This window comes from Melanerpes formicivorus, unplaced genomic scaffold (genome assembly GCF_026170545.1).
Source record: "Melanerpes formicivorus ecotype bairdi unplaced genomic scaffold, bMelFor1.0.p_v2 SCAF_6, whole genome shotgun sequence".
NCBI lineage: Eukaryota > Metazoa > Chordata > Aves > Piciformes > Picidae > Melanerpes > Melanerpes formicivorus.
In genome coordinates, this window is record NW_027142358.1 from 20,160,348 (window position 1) to 20,175,461 (window position 15,114).

General features: G+C 39.0%; 1 protein-coding gene across 2 annotated transcripts in view; it reads right to left on the reverse strand.

Annotated features, from left to right (window-relative positions):
• Window positions 1–15,114, reverse strand: part of BMPR1A (bone morphogenetic protein receptor type 1A) — an 83,004-nt gene that overhangs the window by 41,625 nt on the left and 26,265 nt on the right. For both annotated transcript variants that reach the window (XM_068140023.1, XM_068140024.1), the window contains exon 2: window positions 1,928–2,049. The gene's annotated coding sequence lies outside the window, so the exon portion shown is untranslated. The remainder of the gene's footprint in view (window positions 1–1,927; window positions 2,050–15,114) is intronic.

Below are 15,114 nucleotides of genomic sequence, written 5' to 3' on the forward strand. Positions count from 1 at the left end.
GTGTAATACACATCCAGCTATATCACAATAGAAATGCTAAAGATTTGCACAAAATTCACAGTTGCAATTAAAAGACATTCACCCTAGTAAGAAAATTTTACACTGTCTCAAAAATAGAATGCAACCAGCAAAACTATAATGAGTAGTCCTATTGCAGAGAGAAGCCATATTAAATATTAGAACAAATCTTGAGAATGTTCAGAGATGTATGATGGACTTCATTGAGCCTTAATATGAAGAAAATAATCAGGGAGTTTTAATCAGAGTTTCTTTCTGTACACTGCCTAGAAACTAACAAATAAATTGTCAAGTGGCAGTTTTAGATGCACACAAAATGCAACTTTCTTACAGAATATTTAAAACTAAAGCACTCACCTTCACAGGTGGGTTTGGTGTCAAAATCATAAATGGGCACAAAAAAAACCCCCACACCTGAAAACAGGTCAGGCTATGAATAAAATACCACTTACCCTCAGGAACCACACAAAATGTCTGATCAACACTTGGGATGACACACTCTTTCCCCAAATTACTGCTAATACTATTACTACTTAAAAAGACAGGGGAGAAGGAGACAAAAAGAGGAAAAAAAGGTAAGCTGTGCAGGTGGTTGTAAGGATTCTGTGTTTGGTTTGGTTTTTCCCTTTTAAAAATAATTTTTATCCAGTTTCCAACCCAACTGTACATGCTTATCCCCTGCCACTCAACATTGGAAAGCCTTTGCCCAGTCACATCAGCAAAGTAATACATATCAGCAAAAAATCCCTTCTTTTCCCATCTGTGTAACAGAAGGGCATCCACTATTTTTTCAGGTCAGTTCAGGATAGCATCTGAAAGACACATAGGAGGGAAATACAGATGGTATCTGGAAGACATACTAATTAGCAGTTACTAGTACTCTTTATTCAGAGCTCACCTATACATTGTGTTTCCAAGTGTTATCCTTCCCTCAAATGTCTTTTATTTATGGAGGGAGATTTTTCATTACGGTTTACAACACTACTTCTCTAAATACTACATCATCAATAAATCCTCCAGGTGTGGGATCACTGAGAACAGAGGCCAGAGTGACAAAACAACTGGTTTATGATGACCCACTACCTCTACTGCTCTCTAATCCAATGGCACCTAAAATGCACTCAAGCACAGATTATCCTTTCACTTTAGCACACCAGTTGCTCTTTCAAATGTCTGATGCAGTTCTAGTGTTCATGGCAGATCATCTAGATTAATGAAGCTATTTAATGCTATAAACAGCTCTTAAAGTACAGAGTATCCTATTAGTAGGTACATGTTCCCCAAACACTTCATCTCAATTTTGAAATTTGCTTGTAATTACAAGCCTGAGAACAGAAACTGTTCCTTCTGGTAGACAAAGAAGTGATCATTCAAGACATCAACTCATGAATTCTGAAATATGTCAGTAATCTGACATATCAGGTTTATTCTACTCAGCCTCTTAGTTATGTATGAACCAAACACCCTTGTCACCCATTGTCGATCACACAAGTGTGTTTAAGATATCAAGGCAGAGGAATTCAGCAAGAAAAAAAATTGCAATGTTTTATTAATATTAGAAAACCACCATAGCAACATTTTGTATCAATCAAACATTGTGCTGGAAGACAAGATATTCAACAGGCATGACACTTAATTGTTACCAGTCCCTTATTTCAACTAAAGCATTAGTAATAAGCATGAACGGTAAGACTGTACCAAATAAAATTTTTATGGTAACAGGTATCCTATAGTTGATGCCTTTCATCTTTTCTCTCAACCAAAACATGGACAGAGATTAGCTCAAACAGCTACTGAAAACTGTGACCAGCATGAATAAGAGAAGGCTCAGAAATTTTTGTTAGGGAGATGTGGTATCTGCTTTATCCCTGAAATGCTTGAAATACATTTTTGCATATGTTAACCTTACCTCAGAATTAGGAAACTGGACGAAGCTGTACTGTACTTCAAGTTTTCTCCAGACTGTTTTCATCTGTACTTCCACTTCATTAGTTCAAAGGTGGTATTATGGAAATGCATATTTCTAGTAATCTGTAAAACAGGAAGAGAATTTGATTGAAGATATATCCTAAGAAATGGTATTGACAGATACAGTACCTAACATGAAAGGCACTTTGCAGATACTTGTTTGGCTTACAGAAGCCATGTGCTCCTGTGAACTGCTCCTAGACAGAAAAAAATTAATTCTTAGACTCCTGTGTTTCTAATAGTTCTATGGTTGCAGTATATTTGTAAAATACTAAATAGCATTTGAAATGTATTTATATTTTATCATTGAGGAAGAAGGGTGTTAAAATCTCTGTAGATAGTTTTCCTCTGAAAGTAAGCCTTTCTGATCTCTCCTAATAAATCTTGGATTCACCTGGCCTACATCAGCCAGGTTTGCAAGTCTCCAGACACCAGGTTTCTAATTTGTTGCTTGGGGTTTTCTTTCCTTCTTTAGTTTTTAAACAGGCAGCAGATGAGAATAAGGACACATTGTGACACCAATGGAAAACAAGCAAACAATGCATAAATTAATCTTTATGAAACATCAGGGAATCTGCACGACTGCAGCTTCACAACAAAATCCCACTGGTGTCACCCCATTAGTTCCAGTACACAAGGAACTCCAACATACAGAGAAATAGTAAGCTGGTTCATTATAGTAGCACACAGGCATGATTACTCCTGGGAAGAAAACGCATGCCAAAAGTTTGGGAAAAAGTACTGGCAAGACAGTGGGTTGATTTTGTTTGTTTTTGAGCTGGCACACATTCAATTGTTAGAGGAAAGCATAGTGTAAGCTCTAACCTGGCACTCTAAGCACTGTGAACAAGCCTGACTCACATCAAGTCCCAAGATTTTCAAATGCTTTGCTTTTAAGAGTCCATCTTGGGATATGCCACCGAGAGCGAACTCCTCCCATTTTATCACAGTGTTTGAGTAGCTTCATCACTTCAAGCTTTCAAAAAGCTCATATGTAAATTTTATCATTTATAAGTCCCAGTTTTGTGATTGAAAACATAACGCTGAAAGCAACATAAAGGCTCAAACACCAGTAATCCTACTATACAAGCAATCTTAAAGCACAGAGATTTAATATGTTTGAAAGCCAAGACCAACAGTACTGGGAACAGAGATGGACAAACCATATACCTGCATGATTTCCCACAGAGAGTTTCAGCGTCTGCTTTCCTTCTCTTTTCCTTTCTAAGCACCACAAAGACCTTTACCATTAGAAGAAGGTCAGAATACTTCTATTCCAATGTCAATTTATAAACCTTGCACACTGAGGTTTAATAGTCTTGATAATAAATAATAAATTTGTGTAAAATGGTAACCTGAATCCACACCAAATATCAGATAGCACCAGTTCTTAAAGACAAGTGTCTCCACTGAGCAGACAGGCTGACACTTGACTGTTACTTCTTCCACAGTAAGACTGAAAAAAAAAAACAACCCCAACCACTCTTGACATGCAGAACTGTTTGTGGAAATTGTTTTTGCCTTTTTAAAGAAAGCTTGTAAAGAAACTGAAAAATATATCCATTTCTTTCTCTTTATAAACAGGGAACTTAAGTTCACCCGCTGATGCATTCCGAAAGAAACAACTGTAAACAGAAGACTGCTGTGTCGTTTTTACACCTCCAATCCCCCATTATTATCTGATTTACACAAATGCCCCTTTGTATTATTCCAAAGAGGCTGCTTTACATGGATAAACACATTTCTGAACAACACTGGTGTTTTGGGTTTGTTTTTTAAATCATGTATCTTGGTATTTTCTCCAAACCCCTGAACTGATAAAATGTAGTAATTATTAATTCCTATAACCTTCAGTTGCATTTCCTGATCACATTCCCATGTATACAATGCCCAAACTCTCTTAAAAAATTATTTTAGTGGACTTACTGATCTGCACAACTCTAGGTATGTCTACATCAGCATTTTAATTCAAATCAGAACTGTGCCTTTGAAGACAGTCTCTCAAACAACCCTATTTCCCTTGCTTTGCTTTACATTGCAAAGCCACCTCCATGTACATGAACTAGATTGCTTTTGAATAAAACTGGATCAGAGAACGAGCTTCAGGTGTGCATTGTACATGTTCCAGCCACTAACAGGAATGCAGCCACTGAATCAGATGAGGACCAGATTGAAATGAAACCCTCACAACTGGTACAGCATGGATGCCAAGTTCTCAGCACCTGACAGATCTGATCCTATTACACCACACTGCTTGGTAATGTGGATGCAGCCTCTTCTTATGACTCACTGAATATTTGTATCAGTTCCAAATTCATCTCTCTCCCTTTCTCAAAAGACATACTACAAAACCTCTGTCAGAGATGAGTCTGAAATTAATGATAATTATTAATTCATGAGAGTGACCTTGCTGTGTTACTATTGCTTGTGTTTGTTTATCAGCCTGAGATGCTACTTAAGAACATACTTAGTTTTATAAAAGTAAACTTCAATATTTTATACCATTATCCAATATGCTTAATTATTAATGGATTAATTTTTCCAAATGTTTAGTGTCAGTCTTGATGGCATCTTCCAGCGAAGTGCTATCAAAAACAAACTAAAAGTGTTGAATAAATTATTTGCACAACTCCACATTCACTTTGTTAGAACTTTGCATACTACAATAACTAGAAGAAGCACAAATTCAAGTCAGAGCCTCACAGTACTTGTCACTAGTTACATATGAAATCCAATTTCTAAGTTTTAAGATTAAATCTGGGATCTTCATATACTATGAACTATGTCCTTTATTTTGAAGGGGGAAAAGAAAAGTAACTTTCAGTCTATGTGTATTAGAAATTTTAAAGCAGAGTAAAACACCAGAGATAAATGAAGGGTGGGAGCAAAGGGGAGAAGGAGAAAAGCAGGTGGTGCTAGAAGGATGCCTGTCTCTATGCAGTGTCAGAGTTCAGTCAGCTGATAGCTCTTTTAACCATAGACAGTAGAGGTTTCAGAAGCAGAATTATTCATTTTCAGGTAAACTGTACTCCTAAACAAAAGACTTTTTGTTGGAAAACTATGCACAAAGAAAATACAACACAGGCTCAGACAGTGGTCTAGAAGATGCCTGAGCCTACAGTCTCATGACAGCTTCTAAAAAATTTAGCCAGAGTTGCTGTAAGCTAGGAAGAGTTTTAAAAATAGCAAGTATCCTGCTTTTAGAAGTCTACTACAGCTGTGAAATGAGTGACATTTTAAGGAATGTAGCTTTACCACACTAAGTTTCCAAATCCAAGAGTTCATGTCCAAGGAGAAGAATTTTTGAAGAAAAACTTATTCAATATATTTACACATGGAAAAAAACCCCAAAGCATGCTGAGATGAGTGAACACCATATTCTAAGGCAGATTTGGGGCCTGCTGGTTTTGTCCTTTAAGTGGTGAAGGAAGAATATCTCATTAAATAAACAGCACTTCCAAATTCAATACAACCATTGTATGAAAGAAAATGAAGTGGCTAAACAAGCACATTGCCCTTCCAACCTCTGGACACCAAGCTTTCAGGTAGGAAGGTGGGAAGTAAGAGCCTGAAATATGGTTCAAGGACATTTATCCAATTCTTGAGGCAAGCTATTTCAAAATCATTTAAAATTACTTCAGTAAAAACACACCTACATAAATGCTAACTTTTACAATTCATTGCATTTCTTTGACTTCTACTGAACAATTGCCAAGTTATTCTTGCAAGTCTTCAAATATGTATTAGAGTGGTTTGGCTTTTGTAGTCAAGATGCTCAAATTAGTTCAGGATACCACTGATCTTTTCAACACTTACAGGTTGTTCTTGGAAAGCCCAGATTTTGTTGTCTTTATTGATTACTGTGCAGATCCTCTATGACAGAACAAAAAAAAAATAAAGTAATATGTAGACTTCACAAATACTAACTTGAAATAGTTTGATGAAAACAAGGTATCACACAAATCACACACAAATCGACTGGTGAATTTAAGTACAAACCTAACCTGGATGATTGGCTGTGCAACCAACAAGCGTAACAAGTGCTGCTACCACTAATGCAACATCTCTTGATTGACCTTTCATTTCTATTCTGAGAGAAAACACAGGCCAAATCCATACTATCAAAAACCAAGCAACCAAACAACTGATTTTCTTAAAATCAGATTTCCCTCTTCTCAGCAAAAACATTCTTCTCCGTCAGAGGCATGTGCCTTCCTTCTTACTGAGACAGAACATTTCATGAACATTTTTAGTCAGAAGTTAAACCAAAGCTAAACAGATAAAACTGTTATACCACATCCTTAAAGAACTTCTCAGGAATTATCCTTAAAGAACTGAGGAAGTATCTGGTGACCCCTCACATGTCACATCATTTGATCTCTTTGCATAGGATGTGAGAACTTGCACCCTAGAATAACCCAAGCTTTTTCTGCTGAAGCCGTACAGCTATGCAAGCTCATGCAGACACAAGATGCCTTGGCCACGTAATAGCTGAAGGACTCACACACTGCTTCACATCCAGGCACTTTTCCTGCCTCTGTTACACATTTCTGTTTTCATCATCTGAGTCTTCTGCTGAGACAGAAGACAGTGTTCTACATGATCAAGCTACTGAAAAACCATTGTCCAAGAACACATCTAGAAGAGATATCTAATGAAATTTCCACGTAAGGCAAGACCATGCAGTACCAGGCAGACAATGCATTTTCCAGAATGACATGAATAAGCATAAATCACGATGTACTGTGTTCTCTGCAGCATCTACTGACAAGGAATTCATTATTGAGGTCATGAGAATCTAGACATAAACCTCCTTAGATCCATAATGAAGTTCTACCTTGGAAGTAGGGCAAGAAAATTCCACCAGGCTTTTTATCCCAGCAGATATAATTTCCCACAGTTGAAAAAAGTTTAAGCCTCCTAATTCTTTAGAGGGTATACTCAAGTATTTTATTTTGGCATACCAAGCAACATTATCCAGACTCATCAAAAGGACTGACTCCAAAGCCTGCTGTGCTGCAGGAACAGGGCTCTGCACTCCTGGTGAAGCCACAATATTCCTCTCAGTTGCCTTAAAAGTTCTTCATCCAATAAGCCAGTAGAAGCTGAAAAATCATCTGATTTTCCATACTCCAGTACTGAAAGGAACATCAAGTCAGAGCATGACTTGCCAAGCTTTGTCAAGAAATAACTGTGATAAAGCCTTTGCTGTGCAACTCCTTTTCATCACATCCCACAGTTCTCCAAGTATCCAAAACATTTGTCTAACAAGTACTTTTGCTTTTCAGGAGATCAAAACCCAAACGGTTTATCTCAACTTTGGAGGTACTCATCTCAAAGCTCCTCCATCAACAATATGAACTTCCTCTCCAGATACTGATGAACAGTCTTCTGGTGTATTTGACATTGCTTAAAACATATGGCTGATTGTGATACCATGGACTTCACAAGCCTTCCTGAGTTTTAAGCACTTACCAAAAGCAATACCTAGCCTCCATACTGTTTAGCTATCAGGCAAATTTCATAGTCAGCTTTTCCAGCATGCTTCATCCCCTCGCTGGCCCTATTCACCACCTGGCTAATACGTTGCCTTGCGTGGATTGAAGCAACAATAAAATTTGATCACTTGGCACACAGACCCAGCAGTGCACATTCTTATCATAATACTGATCCTGGGAATGTTGCCCAGACTTCAATTTCTCTCACAAAAGAGGCAACGAAATCTACCTTCTGCCTGTGCCACAGGACATATTAGACCACATTTTTATAGGTGATCCTCTTCTCCCTCCCACTAAGATTCCTGCAAAAGGTCAAGTATTTCTTCAATTTATCTTTTTTACAGAGTATTTAAAACAGTTACAAACAGTTTCAGAAACTTGATTTAAAAAAAACCAAAACCAAACAACCACAAACACAAAACCCACCAACCCAACCCCCCAAACCCAAAAAACCCCAACCAACAAAACATAAAAACCAACCACCAACCCAACAAACCAAAACAACCCCCCAAGTAAACACAAACATACTCCAACAACAATCAAACAACAACAGCAAAAGACCCAAACAAAAACCCACAAAAAACCCCCCTCACCAATTCCCATCCTCTTGGGCACTAGCAAACAAACCCCCAAACTACACATTGATTGTTATACCTCGGTGTGTGCGTGTGCAGGGTTAATGCTAGTTCTCTTTCACTTTTAAATTGAACCATAGTGTGGTGGGTTGAACCTGCCTAGACACCAGGTGCCCATCAAAGCCACCTCCCACAGCCTTCATAAACTGAAGGGAGAAGGAAAAAAAGGTAACAAAAGGCTTGTGGGTCAAAATAAGGACAAAGACAAGTCACTCAACAATTACTGTCATGGGCAACACAGATGACTTGGGGAAAATTAGTTTATTATCAACCAAATCAGAGTAAGGCAATGAGAAATAAAACCAAATCTGAAGACACCTTCTACCCACCCCTCCCTCCTTCTGGGCTAAACTTCTCTATACCTCCTTCCCACGAGCAGCAGGAGAATGAGGATTGCAGTCAGTCAGAAGTTGTCTCTGCCGCTTTCTTCTCCTCAGAGGGAAGAATCCTCCCCCTCTTTCTATGCTCCAGCATGGGGGCCCTCCACTAACATGTCCAACCTGAGTCCTTTTCTCAGGCTGTAGTTCTTCAGGAACATACTGCTCCAGCATGGGTCCCCACAGAGGCACAAGTCCTGCCAGGAAACCTGCTCTAGGGTGGTCTGCTCCCTCTCAGTGGGTCCAAAGGGCCTGCCAGGAGCACTTCTTCAAGTGCAGGCTTCCCACAGGGTTACATCCTCCTTCAAGCACATCCACCTGCTCCAGTGTGGTGTCCTCCACAGGCTGTAGGTGGCTACCCACACTACCGCCTCACCATGGGCTTTGCCACAAACTGCAGGGAAGTATCTGCTCTGGTGCCTGAAACACCTCCTCCCCTCCATCTTCACGGACACTGGTGTCTGCAGAGTTGTTTCTTATATATTCTCACTCCTCCCTCTGGCTGCAGTTGCTACTACACAGTTTGTTTTTTCCTGCTTCCTTAAGAGGTACCTCCACCATCAGTGGTAGGCTCAGATTTGGCCAGCAGTGGATCCATCTCAAAACCAGTGGGCATTGGCTCCATCAGACACAAGGGAAGCTTCTAGCACATTCTCACTCTTGAAGCCCCCCCTTGGCACACGAATTAAATACACATAGCCATGAAGTATCATATTAAGCACAGCTTGTTGGGTCGGTAACTTCTGGCAACGAACAGAGGTGACAGGAACATGTAGTCGAGAATGAGAAAACCTTTCAGAGGAGATCACTGCCTTCAGCAAACCACTATGTCAGAGCCATCATCTCAACAGCTCTGAACACATGGAGTGAGACAGCACCTTTAAGGAAATCGGGGCACATCTCACCCCACCTCTGCCCAGATGGTTAAAGGTCATCACTATGAGCAGACTTATCAGGTACATACGTTTTCCTATGGAAACTGATACAGAATACACTCGAACATTCAAGAGAGTAAAATAACACTCATAACACTCTTTGGGGAACAACATGTGCTGGAGCACAAAAAATTACTTTTTAATTCAGATATGAGAATACAAATATATCTGGATATTTTGGGCAGTTTAAACAGACTAAAAATCCTTACAATTAATGTACTTCCAAATATCATAAAAACACTACTTTATTAGCTCAAAAGTGTTCGTCCCTAAAAGCAAAATAAATAGCTATGCCTCCTGTCATAACTCCACCTTTCACAACAGAACATTCAAAGTTTGAATGCTTTCCCCTACTGTACCTCACAGACACAAAACATTTGAATATCAGGCTTCCCATATGACAGTTTTCAATTGTGAGAACTATTTAAAAATAATATGGAAATCCTTAATATGCAGAAGTTAGCAGCTAGCACAGAGAGAGCTGAATATTGTTTTAACTCTGGAGCTATAAAAATGCACATATTCTATTTAATGGCCTCTACAGAAATCAAAATCCTATGGGCATTAGAAGCACAAAAGCACAGAATTCTTGCCTCACTCAATAAAATTTGCATTTGTTTCTACCATTGTAAAGTAAAATGAAAGAATCAAATACCATTAAATCCTAAAATTGGCATTGACTACAAAAGCAAGTGAAGCACATTTAGATGAAATTCATTCAGCATGCATCATATCACAATCATTCATATTAAACACTAACCCCTAAATGTAGGCTCCTTTTAACAAAAAAACCCCACTGATAAAACCCACAATGTGCACTTCATTTTCTACAACTGCTCAAGTCAAACTTTAATCAACACTAGAATTTGATGAAAATTTATTGTAAAATGTTTTCCTTCAGACTAGTTCAGATTTATCAATACTGCTTTGGGAAAAACTGACTACAGTAAGGATGCTCAAATAAGAAGCAGATGGTGTGGCTCAGAGTGATGCAAAATACCTATGCATCCTTTGGAGAGTCCAGCTGTTGACAATCACCTACATAAGGATATACAAATTATATAGAATTCCCAGTAGGTCCATCCATATTCTCTACAATGCAACCTCATTCCTGTGAAATAGTAACAGGAGACTTAAACAATAACTGAACTTCCTCCAAACTCCCTCCCCAGTTTAAAAAGAATAAAAAAAAATTAGGGAAAAAAAAGTATTAAAAGCTTTAGAGGAGACAACCAAACACAGGAAGCTTTTGGAGACAACAGATTTTAGCTAAAGGTTTCCCTTCACAGCTTCCTGCTCTCTTTAAAATCACTAACTGTACAATACTGTATAACAAAACAAAAATAAAGACATACTAAAGTATTTCAAATTATTCTAGACAACTTCAAAATTCATTTGGTCCAAGTGGAATGCAGGTATTTCTGTGGCCTATACATTAGACCCTTCAGGGTAAAACTTCAGGAAGTCATAATCTGATATCCTTCTGACGTATAATGTTCCGCAAGGTTATCTACAAGGATGTTCTGGGTTTCCATAATTAACTGATGCTGCAGAAACAACTGCAGGTCTTCAGCAGAGAAGATACAGAACTAAGGGTCTTACCATTTTTTGTAATGCAGTGATACAAATCCCTCCTTCTATATATAAGGAATAAACAAAAGAGTGTTTTAGAACCCAGAAAATGACATGAAATTACTGTACTGGGTTGAACTGAGGTGGAGTTAATTCTCCTCACAGCATCATTCTAGTGCTGTGGTTTTTTTGCAGCAGTAGGTGATAACACAGCAGTGTTTTGGCTACAGCTGAATCCAGTATCCGAGCTGTGTCCTTTCAACATTTCCCTGCCCCAAGAGTACATTGAGGGGTGGGCAAGATCTTGGGAGGGGACACAACTGAGCCAGCTGACTCAGACTGGCCAAAGAGGTATTCCATACCATCTGACATCAGCTCAGGTATAAGAAGGACGTGAAAGAAGGAAGTGTGGGGATTCGTCCATGGCATTTATCCTCACAAGGAACCACCAAGCTTAGAGAGCCCTACTTCCCAAGACCAACCACTGTCCTGCTGATGGGAAGTGGAGACTAACATCTCTCTCTCTGCTTTCTTTGCTTCTGCGTGGTCTATTTGCTGTTTACTTATTAGTATTATTAAATTGCTCCTATCTTATCCCTGGATTCTGTTATATTTTCTTTCCCTTCTTCCCCTGTTCACTTAAGAGGGGGAGTAATAGAGCGGTTTGGTGGGTATCTGGCCTCCAGGCCAGAGCCAAACCACCACAATTACCTTGGTAGTATTTGATTGTATCTGAGCTCAACTGGACCGAACTTGGACCAGCGCTCTTCCTGATACAGTAAGACTGATTTATTATTCAGACAACTATGGGTCCCATCCCCAGAAAACACAATTTTCAAAAGAGGTTACACATTAAACAAAGCAATCAAACAAACAAACAAAATCTCATACAAGAAGAAAATCTAAACTAAAACGGAAGTTGCAATTATGGAATCAGAAGTATTTTATTTAAAAGTTAGCACTAAGGGCTTATTCCTGCATACTTGGTCCCCCAAATTTCTTCCAACATTGTTGTTTCAGGGGAAAAAAATTAATTTAAAAATTTAGAGGAATTAGAAGAAAAATCCCAAGTAACAAACCAAAATAGATACTGCTAAAGTATCCTTTATACTCATCAGGATCTTACAAGATATGACGGTAAAATGGATTTTCAATCTTTCAACTTGTATGAGGATACAGAACTCAATTTGCAAGTGTAAACTCAGGCCACCATGGCTTACATTCTGCTCTGAGATGAACAGGTTAGAATAAAGCATTGCTGGATTTTGTAGGAAGTAATAGACATGGGTATTAATTCAGTGTAGGGCAGCAGTGTAGCTGCCCACAAATCCTCAGCCATTCCAGCTATTAAGTCTAACAATTACACCTTCAGAACACTGGAATGTGATATTGCCTGTAGTTCTTTGGCCACCAAATCATGGACTCTTTTAACTTGACCTAAAATTTCTAATGACAGATTTGTGAGAAAAATACTATATACAGAATAGACCTGAAGGGCACAGACAAACACAGGGCAGGAAAACTCAGCATGAAATTGCTGGACATGCCATATAATTACATAGCTGTCTAAATACCTAGTCCATTCTCTCACATTTCCTCCCAATTTATACATTCAGAAGTAACGGTAAGGAATTTCAGTTAATCTCATCTCAAATTCTTCTCTCCAAATGCCCAGAACTACCAGTGACCTCATCAAAAATCTGAAAGAATCTGCTGAAAAATGAATTTATTGTTTTCCTAAGTAAATACACAATGAAAAATAATTGTGGTAAATACTGGTGACAAGCCACTTAGAGAGAACACAACAAACTCTTCTGGTTCACTGCCTGGGAACAGGTTCATTTTATATTTCAAAACCACCTTCTGTGAACAAATGCTGTAAGAGATGGGCTGTGTCCTGAAAATAAAGTAATTAAAAAAGAATGGCTACATTAAATCCATACCTTCTCCAGTCAGTTTTTGCCAACAAAGCTCTACAGGCACCAGAGAGGCGTGCTATCACCTCAGCTATAAAGCACCCTCCTACCTAAGCCTGCTGAGAACTCTGAAATACTTGGTATTCTGCACATACTTTGAATCACTCTGATAATGCTGACATATCACAACAAACTTAACTGCCAGACTGCTTTCCTTTAGACACATTTTAAAATACTATTATAGAAGTTAGAGCTTCATCCTACAAGTTGTGGATGAACAGGTTGTACCAAGACAGACGGTCTTGGAGTACAAGCAATCATTCTCTGATGTACTTGCCAAACAAGTCACTTTACAGATATGAGCACAAGGCTCATGAAAAGAGGCAAGTATTAGGCTAGTGAGACACTGGAACAGGTTGGCCAGCCAAGTTGTGGATGACTACTCCCTGGAGGTATTCAAGGGCCAGGCTGGATGAGGCCTTGAGCAACCTGGTGTAGGGGAAGGTGTCCCTGCACATGACAAGGGGGTGGGAGCTAGATGATCTTTAAAGTCACTTTCAACCTAAATCATTCTATGAATCTCAAAAATTATGGTTTTTAAAGCAAATTAAACATACCTGGGGTGGGAGAAGACTCCTGAAATATGACCATGTATTATAGCAAAATACACTCCAAACAAGAAGTTACTTTATTCTTGGGAGGTCAAGAAAGTAGGTTAGCCTTCACTGACCACATCCCAGGATGTCATAAAGAATAATACACAAGCTTTTCCACCACTGTTGAGAGACACTGTCAAGGAAATGCACACATTTGAGATAGATAGAAGGTTCAATACAGTTTTGAAAATTCCATGTTTATTTCATTTCTGTAAAGCTGGTTCTGCTGCATGAAATCCAAGATAATTGATGCTATTATTTTTACGTAACTTCTAAGATAAAAATGGGGGAAAAACCCAGTAAAACACAAAGCCTCTGACATTATCTGCTTTTCATATTTAGTGAAGGCACAAGAACCAGCAGATGACATTTGAATCTCACCTAAATTCAAACACGAAATACACTTTAAAGAATTATCAATTACAGACTGATTCATCCAGCACTGCTGTGTATTCTCCATTGTGAAAAGACTGCTGAAGGCATAGTGGACACATTACAGTTATGAGCATTTATGGCACACTAGGGCAGGCACCTATGTGGGTTTCCTTGTGCCCTGAAGTCCATGACCAGGGAACAATCAAGTAAAATTCAGAAAAAAACTCAGAAAAACAACACACACACACTTCTGCCTCTGCTCAGGCTAACAAGCAGGGCTCCCCATGTACACAGGACCACTTTGAATTTCATTGCATGGAACATGAACCATCACAGGAGAATCTTTTAATCTTTCCAGCACTGCCAATTTAAGCTTAAAAAACCCCCACACAACAAAACCAACAAACAGACAAGCCAAAATAAACAACCAAACAAAAACAACCTAAAAAACCAAAACCAACAAAAAAAGAAGCTGCAACAATAAACCCCCACTTTCAAAAAAACCCCAACAAAACCAATTGTATTGCTACTTCAGATGCAGACATTACTATGCCCTGCCACATATATCATTTTAGTCAAAAGCTAAAATAAATTCTACAGATGCGTTAAAATTATCACCCTAAGTAACCGCTGAGAAAAGAAAACAGCATCTTTGTGTGTTCCTCAACATATGTATTTCATTCCCTACCTAAATATGTGAACAAAATTCTTATTTTAACCAATGAAAAATGCAAAAGGGAATTCAGATATACAGGTAACCTCTGCCCCTGTCTACACTGAGAATCATCTAGATGATATTAGGCTGTCAAACAAGTACCAGCTTTAATAGGTGATCCTCCCCCTCTACTCGGCCCTGGTGAGACCTCACCTGGAGTACTGTGTCCAGTTCTGGAGCCCCTATTACAAGAGGGATGTGGAGGTGCTGGAGCGTGTCCAGAGAAGGGCCACAAGGATGATCAGAGGGCTGGAGCACCTCTCCTATGAGGACAGACTGAAGGAATTGGGGCTGTTCAGTCTGGAGAAGAGAAGGCTCCCAGGTGACCTAATTGTGGCCTTCCAGTATCTGAAGGGGGCCTACAGGAAGGCTGGGGAAGGATTTCTTAGGATCTCAGGTAGTGATAGGACTAGGGGGAATGGAATGAAGCTGGAGGTGGGGAGATTCAG